The sequence below is a fragment of the Humulus lupulus genome, chromosome 7 (genome assembly GCF_963169125.1).
Source record: "Humulus lupulus chromosome 7, drHumLupu1.1, whole genome shotgun sequence".
In the NCBI taxonomy this organism is placed as follows: Eukaryota; Viridiplantae; Streptophyta; class Magnoliopsida; order Rosales; family Cannabaceae; genus Humulus; species Humulus lupulus.
Genome location: NC_084799.1, coordinates 126,678,128 through 126,687,525, shown reverse-complemented (window position 1 = coordinate 126,687,525; position 9,398 = coordinate 126,678,128). Strand labels below are relative to the sequence as shown.

The following is a 9,398-nucleotide window of genomic DNA, read 5'->3' as shown; positions in this document are numbered from 1 at the left end:
TTCCATAGGCATGTTATATATATCTAGAGCAGGGCATTGGTTGGGTGGATGGGTTGTACCACACAATTCACATAGGTTTTGAACTTGCATAGCTTAAGATAGGAGTGTAGTTTTTTGTAGTTGCTTTGTCAAGGCTGCTACTTGAGCTATAAGCATTCATATAGCATCCAATTCCATCATTCCAGCCACTTTCTTTGGTTGTCCCCTTTTAGTTGGCCATTGATAATTATTCATCACCATCTCTTCTAATAGCTCATATGCCTCATTAGCACTCTTACTCATAAAAGCACCTCCCGCCGCAGCATCTATAATTGTTCTAGTTGTTCCATTCAACCCATTGTAAAAATTATGCACCAACATCCACTTTTCTATACCATGATGTTGACACTTCCTTAAAAACTCCTTAAATTTCTCCCAAGAATCATACAGTGACTCCCCTTCCATCTGATAAAAATTATTGATGCCTCCCCTTAGTTTTACAGCCTTCGTTGGAGGAAAGAACTTGGCAAGGAACTTCTGAGCTAACTCCTCCCATGTAGTGATAGAATTCGCCTGTAAGGATATCAACCAACTCTTCGCCCTATCCCTCAGTGAAAATGGGAATAGCCTCAATCTTATAGCATCATCGCTCTCCCCATTCATCTTGAACGTAGCTATGTGTAAATTGGAATCCTACATTGGCATACCTCCAAACTAAACAGTTGATTGGACCATTTGAAGAATTGCTGGTTTAATCTCAAAATTATTTGCAGTATGGTTGGAGGTCCGATCCATGAATGCACTCCTGTAACAGTAGGAAGTACATAGTCTCTCAAAGTTCTTGGTCCTTGTTCCCAAATTGTCCGCCATGGTAAACTCCAATCTCCTCTCTATTTTTTGGTTCTGTCTACGTGTTTTTTCAATTTCTAGATCTATTGGTATAATCTCCTTTTGTATTTTTCTTCGCATATACCAACAATTCCTGAAACACAATAGAACCTAGATCCAAATAAATGTTAAACAAAAATAAAATAAAACAACCAAACTAGAATAAACAACAATTAACTGTGATATTGAAAATTAAGTCCCCGGCAATAGCGCCAAAAACTCGATCTGTGAAAATTAGCACGCAAGTATACGTGGTCAATTCAAGTAATATATGATAAGTAGAGTATCGATCCCACGAAGATTGTTTTCCAAATACCACTAATTGTTCTTTAACTTTCTATTTGGTGAATTTAAACTTAAATGAATAATTAAAATTAAAATGAATACTCTAAATTATGAACATAATGTAAATAACTGTAAACAAAATAATGAATCAACTAATTAAAAATCAATACTAAAAAAACCTAGGAATTAATTTCATCAACTTTTCATTCTATTAATTTTACTAATCAATTCTAAATATTTTCTTCCTATTCTAATAGCAGGTTAATATAATTGACTCCTATTCTTTTTCAAGATATAAGATCTCAGTCTATATGAAGGTTTTCTACATTTCTGTGATAAACTTGAACATATACAAGGCATTAAGCAAAGAACCCTAGTTGCTACACAAGTCATACAGGTACTGTTGTTCAATATGTAACATATGTCTATATAATGATACCATATTCAATTCTCATCTTTTGAATTTTGAATCAAAACCATTAAATCAAGTAAATAGTGTTCAAGTATTTGCCAGCATTAAACAAACATCATATAAATTAGAATACAGAAGAAGTATCAATAGAATATCATAATAAAATTAAATAGAAATCTCAGTGACTACATTAATCCCTAGATAAAATAAACTAGTTCATAGATAACATGATGAAAATAAACATCAAATAATTATTCATAAAAAATAACCTAAAGAATTCAGATGTAAAGAAAACTAATTACAACAGTCTTTTCTAAATCTAGGGGTTTTCAAACTAAAACTGCTTATCAAAAATCGCAGAGTAATGTTCCTTAAATAGATTTCCAAGGTTCCCAAGTGAAAAGACCGTTTTTCCCTTAAAAAAGTGGCTAAAAATCTGAAAAACTCGTTTATAGCGCCGTGGCACTATGTATTGAGCCCTGTAGCGCTATAGTCAGACCAAACTATGCACTAAAAACTGTTTCACTAGTGCTGTAGCGCCCTTGATGTAGCGCTGGGGCGCTGCTCTGCTGGTCTTGAGAGCGTTGTAGCGCTGGGGCGCTACTTACAGATTCAACAGGCTCCATCATATCCTTCCTAGTGTTGTGGCGCCACTTTGATAGCGCTATTGATAGTATCAAAAAGCGAACATATTGCTCCCGAAAAACACGATTTTCTCCAAATTAACTCCGTTTTCTTCCACTTTCACTTCATTCCACTCTTTTCACCAACTTATCATGGAAAACCTAAAAAATGAACAAACGGGCATAATTCTGCAATAAGATAACCCTAACTAACGAAAACCAACCTGAAAGCTAGACCATAAATGAGCCTAAAACTCATTTATCATATCACTGATTAGGGTGCCTCCTCCTCTGCGCCTGCTCCCCTATCTGAGCCACACCAGTCTGCCATACGGAATTTAGGTGCCATTATGGACCAAGTGTCCAATTTAGAGCAGACAAAAATGACCTTTAATGGGATTAAGAATGACGAATTGAGCTCCATCCTCACGAAGTCACTTCTTGACATTTAGAGTGTAAGTCCCCTAAAGTCTTCTTTTTTCTGGTTAGCTTATGTGTTAATGTTATCTAGAACTTGTATGTTTTTTTTCAAGCGATGATGTTGGTCTCCCATGTCCGTGATAGGTCTGTGGAGTATACCTCTACATTTTCCAACCTTCGCTCTCGAGTTTGAAGCTGTCTGCCAGGAGGTACTAGACCTTAGAGGAGATCTTGGCTCTAGGGATGCGGACATTGCTTTGAAAGATGAGGAGATCAGCACTCTCTGCAGTACCATTGAGCTCAAATTGCAGGAAGTGACCAAGTTGACCCTCAGGGTAACCTAGGTGGAGGGGAAATTTTTCGATCAGCTTAAACAATCTGAAGCTGAGAAAGAGAAGTTGATTGCTGAAATGGACCAACTATGGAAGGATGCTCTTGTCAAAAAGGAGCAAGAGGTCAAGGCTGTCTGAAACAAGGCACAAGAGGAGTATTCACTGACTGCCTTCTCTTGCTTCTACTTGATCTAAAAGTCCAACAAAAATATGAACTTGGATTTCCTCCTCGAGAAGACGCGAGCGAATGAGCTTACGAATTGTCTAGCTTTTGAGGCTGTCGAGGCTCTGGGTGGTCTTTCAGATGATACTCCTGGCCATAGTTAGTATTCTCTTGGTCTTCTATTCTTTGTCTTTCCTTTTGTGCCACTGGTGGGGCACCTTGTACTTGACAGTTTTTACGACATTTTATGCCATTATGCTTTTTTGTTATGAGTACTCAACGTATCGATTGAAATTTTTTATTTCCAATGCTTACTAATTATGTAAACTCACAACCCTCATTGCTTAAGGTATCCGTATACTCTAAACACATGTATTTCACGTGCCATACTAACCTTACTCCTTTACGTTTTCCATGCTAACAACCATGGTAATGTGACTAGTACGATACTTCACCAAGTACCACAAACAAAACAATCAGATTGACCACCCCATGGGTGATAGGCCGACCACTATATAGGGTTAATGGTCTGGCCAACCACCCTATAAGAGACATGGCTAGGAGTCTCCCGACCATTTTCTTTTTTGTTTTTCTTTTTTGCGCTTTCGGAACACATGTTGAACAAATTTCCTAGAAAAACTTGAGCTTGCTTAGTACTTAGGATCTCGTCCTCATTGCTTGTGTATACCTCGATCGGTATGTACTATATGCCCCCCATGTTATCATGGGTTTAAAAGTCTTGGTCACTTGATACTTGACCATGCCTTGCTTTGAGCATTTAGACACATAGCACTGACATTTTCACCCAATAGAAAATGCTTGTTCCTTATTGGTAGTCGGGTGATGGTTTCATACTTAGTATTAATGATACCTATACACAGATGCAGATTGTGTAGCAAGTGTCGATCACGATCCACCTAATCTCTCGTGTACTCGTTATAATGATTGTAGATAGAAGTGTCTAAGTTGGACCAAACGAGTCTTGATGGGCTAATCAAGCCTGTAACGAGTCTTAGATCAAATTATCGATCGGTCCCTCAAGGACCAGATTCGATTATGATCCGATGATGGCGACTAGTCTTCAAACCAGTCTTTTTTTTTTATCGCATAGGTTGATAAGTTCCTCAATAATCAGGATCAATAATGATCAAATAATGGCAGCTGGTCCTCAGACCAACCTCTTTTGTTGATCACCATGATCAAACATGATAAAATAATGGCGACTGGTCCTCAGACCAGTCTCTTTTGTTGATTGTATGGGTCGATAGGTTCCTCAAGAACTAGAATCGAACATGATTAAATAACTTGGCGACAAGGTCCCAGGACTGGTCTATCTTGTTGATCGTATGGGTCGATAGGTTCCTCAAGAACCAGGATCAAACATAATCAAATAATTTCGCAACAAGGCCCCAGGACCGATCTATCTTGCTGATCGAATGGGTTGATAAGTTCCTCAAGAACTAGGATCAAACATGATCAAATAATTTAGCGACAAGGTCCTAGGACCAATCCCTCTTTTGGATTGTATGGGTCGATAGGCTCCTCAAGAACCAAGATCGAACATGATCCATAATGGGGACAAGTCCTTGGACCAGTCTCTTATTTGGATCTTATGGGTCGATAGGTCCCTCAAGGACCAGAATCGAACATGATCTGATGGGGTTGATAGGTCTAAAATGAAAGCACCATCCCTCATTGAAAGAAATTTAAAGAATTAAGCAAAACTTAAGAAATTAAATTCATTCATTCATTGCAAGCACAATGGCTGTTACATAAATAATTAAAAAATAATACATTTGCAAATTAAAATTTGTGTCGCCGCTAAACGGCTGCACTGATAGTACTGGCGAAGGTGTTCGCCATTCAAGTAGTTTTTTATTAGTTCTCTATTCAGTCGAGCTATCTTGTATGTCCCTGGTGGGATCACCTCCCCCACAACGTATGGCCCTTCCCAATTAGGTCCTAGTACCACTATTGCAATGTCCTTAGTGTTTAGGAACACCCTCCTGAGTACTAAGTCTCCAACTTGGAATTTTTTATCTTTCACTCTGGAGTTGAAGTATCTTGCCACTTTTCGCTGGTGTGCTGCAACTCTAAGACTTGCCTTTTCTCGTCTTCCTTCGATTAAATTGAGCGATACTTCTATTAGAAGATGGTTCCTCTGTTGATCATATGTCTCTCATCTATGCGATGGAGGAGTGAGTTCAACTGAAAACATGGCTTCATACCCAAACGATAAAGAGAATGGTGCATGGTATGTTGTTGTTCGATGTGACCATGGGACCTCTGGAAGTATTTCTAGCCAGTCTCCTTTGGCATGCTCAAGGTGTTTCTTTAGATTGTCTATGATAGACTTTTTCACTGCTACTACTTGACCATTGGCTTGGGGTGTGTTACCGAGGAAAAGATCTTTGTGATTCGATGCGTTGTACAAAAGCCGATGAACATATTGTTGGGAATTGTGCCCTGAAAGCATATGTAGTAGACATTGTTTTGAGAAATAAATAGATAAATTGAATTTGTTATGCATATATTTTTTGGACTATATTATTATGTGATAATATTATGTAAGTATCAGAAAAATTCCTAAGTTCATATATGAGATCTCAAACACGTATTGGTACAGGAGGATTGTGTTTGAGATAAATGAACATGAATGGTCCACTGTAGAAGAAAATTAAGGAATCTTTAGATTAATTACTGCAAGTACGGTCCACTAGTATTATGAATACATGTGATCTAGATCTGGATTACTAGTGTAGTAGGACACTTTAGCGGAGGTACTTTATACATTAGAGAATATATAGAACTGGATCAGATATGTTTATTAATACCTAGATAAATACCGTTTCGAAGTATTAATTAAATATATCATAAGATGATCATGTACAAATAGTTCTTAATCCAGAAGTTACTATGATCTCCTGTTTATCTTATATGAGTTCTTTGATTCACTCGTTAGGGTCTGCCAAAATGATCAGGCTAGAAACTTTTGTTTTGGAAACTCATTAATGTAAATGACTAGGAACATAGTATACATATATGAAATCTATAATTTCTCATAAGAGATTGAATAATGGTTCCCTTACGGGTTGACTTTTGGGACTGAAAGGTTATTGAGCTCAAATTCATAATTTAGTTATGAATTAACCTTCACTAGCAAAGTCAATGATACTTAAGGAAACAAGATATAATTAAAATGATAAAATGGTAAGTTTATTTCCGATTAATTATGAACCATTATTAGAGGGTTAATTTGTATGTAATGATTATATCAATGGACACTTTATTTTATAAAGTACTCAGTAAATGAAATGTCTATAATTACAAGAGTACAGTCTCATATTTATAGTGGTGTAATCATGAGATTAATAAATTAAGATTATTTAATTAATGAGTTCAATTAATAATCTCATATTTATTGGATCTTGGAATTATAGGTTCATAGGTCCCCACAGCGGCTCTATCAACACTATTCAAGGCAAGAGTTGATATAAAGAGAAAAATGGTTGAAAGACATATTTAAGAAAAAATTTGTTCTTTGGGCCAAATATGCAATTATGTGATAATAATGAATAATTAATTATTTACAAATTAGTTGTAATTAACAAAATTAATTAACATTTAGTTATTATCTAATTTTCCAAATTATATTAAATAATTAAATTTATTTTTGAAATTATATTAAATAATTAATTAATTATAATTTTGAAATTAAAAAAAATTAAATATTTAATTTCAAAATTATTATTCAATTTAAATTGGTTTTAATTAATTAGTAGAATTAATTAAATATCTTTATTTGAGTGGGAGATAATAATCTGATAAGTTCAAAATAGATTTGAATTTAAAAGATTGATATTTATTAAAATAATTAATTATATTTGATAATTTGTTAAAAAGATAATTAATTAAAATTTGAATTAATTATTAGGTTGTTGGATTTTTATCTGATAAGTTAGTTTGAATAAATAATTAAATAATTTTGAAAAAATCAAATATCCCTAAAATTTAGGGTGGAACACGACACACACAGTTCATGGACTGTGCGTGGCGTGTACTACACAGTTTTCGAGGGATAGATTTTTCAGTTTTATTTATTTGATTAATTAATTAATGAAAAATTCAAAAGTTAGTTTTTGGATATTTTCATTAATGAGATAATTAATTAATTAAAAGATAAATTGTAAATTAGTTACAAATTTATTTTTTAAATTTGAAATATTTTCTATTTAAGTTAGGCTTATCATAAAATAAGAAGAGTCTCTATTATTCGCTCTAAAAGAAAAGAACGATACTTTTCAATCTCTCCTTGAAAAAGATAAAGAACCAATCTTAGACCTATTCTCTTGATCTCATGTGTTGAGTACATCAAGTAGAATCAGAAATTAACTATCATTTATTCTCTAAGTGCCCACAAACTTCTTGAGGTGTAGAGAATCTTGTGGAAGATCTTGGTGTGAGTACTTGGGAGCAGCTTGGATAAGAAGTTCGTTCAAATGATGAAAAGATAGCAATGACACTTGATAGGCATCAAGATGTATGTATTCTATTATTTTCTTGTTTATGATTAATGTAAGTATATTAATGGATCCACATATTTAAAAGTAGTTTAAATATGTTACAAAATTGTTGTTGTACACTGGGCCAACCCACCACCTTTCCGCTGCGTATTAGGAAACTCGTTCCTAACAATTGGTACCAGAGCGGTCATTAATCTCTGCATACATTAATTACTGTGTGGGCGTAATATGCATTGTTATGTTATTGTAATATATGTGAATGGATGGTTGTATGTATGTTTAAAGTTTATTTTTAAGGGTCGTTAATTATATGGTGTTTTTGGTTTAGGAATTGTTCTTAAATTTCTAGATGAAAAATGTATGCTATAATGGGGCATAAGAATTATTTTTAATTTAATTTTCTGCATTAAATTATTAAAAAAATTATGTAAGGCCCAAGCCCCGGACTCCGCGCCCTGAAACCCAAGCCAAAGGCTATTGCACGCACCCTGCTGCTGCCGCGTGTGCCCACACCCCTGCGCCTGTTGCTGTCGCGCGCACCCGCACCCTTGCGTCTGCCTGCCCTGCGTGCCCATGCCGAGCCACCAGCTGTAGTCGCACCTTCCAATAGGCGCTTGCGTCCTACCCCATGCCAAGCCTCATGCAGCCGCCCCTAGGGTTTCTATACCCTAGGACTTGCATCTAAGTTCTCCATTTAAATTATTGGCCTAATTAATTTTAGCCCATAATAAAAAATTATTTTATTTTGAATTAATTGTTTGAGCCCAAATTCAAAACTGGACCTAATAACTTATTGGGCATTAAAGCAAAAGTTAATTATTCTTAAAATTTGTTTAAGATAATTAAAAGTTATTTTTATTCAAAATTAAATGGATAAATGGCTTAATGGATCAAGATTGCTTGTGAAGGCCCAAAGTTGAAGATAGAGATCTCTTTAGGTTTTATTTAGTCTCTTACATTTTTGTGTATGTTTTGCAAGTGTTGTAATTTTTCTAGAAATACCCAAGACACTCGACCCACATTTATTTATTTATTTAAATGTTCGAATGTGATTAAATTGTTTAATACTTTATCATGCATTTTTTACATGCCATATATATTACCCACACAGTATTTAAAATTATGCATGCATCTCATATGAGTAGAAACATGCCTTAGGATTGTCCTTTGTGATTATATGCTTTATGTGATGAACCATATAATAACAAATCTAGTTTTAACTAGTTCAAGAGCGGAAATAGATTTTAATAGTTGCTTAATTTCAAGTATTTAATAAAATTATTTTATTAAATAATAAATGATATTCCTAGTAATTATAGAAAATTAAAATTGAATTAATTAGGGTATAGTTCTATAATTTTAATTTTGCTTAATTTGATTAGTAATTATTAGAATATCATTTAGTAAAAATAGATCACTTTATTTTTACAAACTAATTAAAAAGCATAGGATGTTTTGAGAAAACACATATCTTAAAATAGTGAGTGGGAGAGGGAGTTATGACAATAAGTCTCATGGTCTCCATTATTAGTTGGCACCGAGGTAGCATGGAGAGGGTCTCGCGGCACCATTGCTTGTGTCGCCCTAAGGAAGGCTTCCGACTTTGTTATTCTGAAGGCAATTTTTTTTTTCAAGAATAGGATTTAATGATGTATTTCAAGTTTAATTGACCATAAGGCACACTCTTGAGTTAAGTCATTGATCTAAAATAATGGGTTACAATCACAAGGTACATTAGATTTTCGAGCGGACTAGTGTATTCTTGACAAAAAC

At 34.6% G+C, this 9,398-nt stretch overlaps 1 non-coding gene across 1 annotated transcript; it reads left to right on the top strand.

Moving 5' to 3' along the window:
• The first annotated feature begins 370 nt into the window (after window positions 1-370).
• Window positions 371-477, top strand: LOC133792883 (small nucleolar RNA R71). Its single transcript, XR_009874354.1, has one exon. It is a non-coding gene; the product is annotated as a small nucleolar RNA R71 (small nucleolar RNA).
• The last annotated feature ends 8,921 nt before the right edge of the window (window positions 478-9,398 follow it).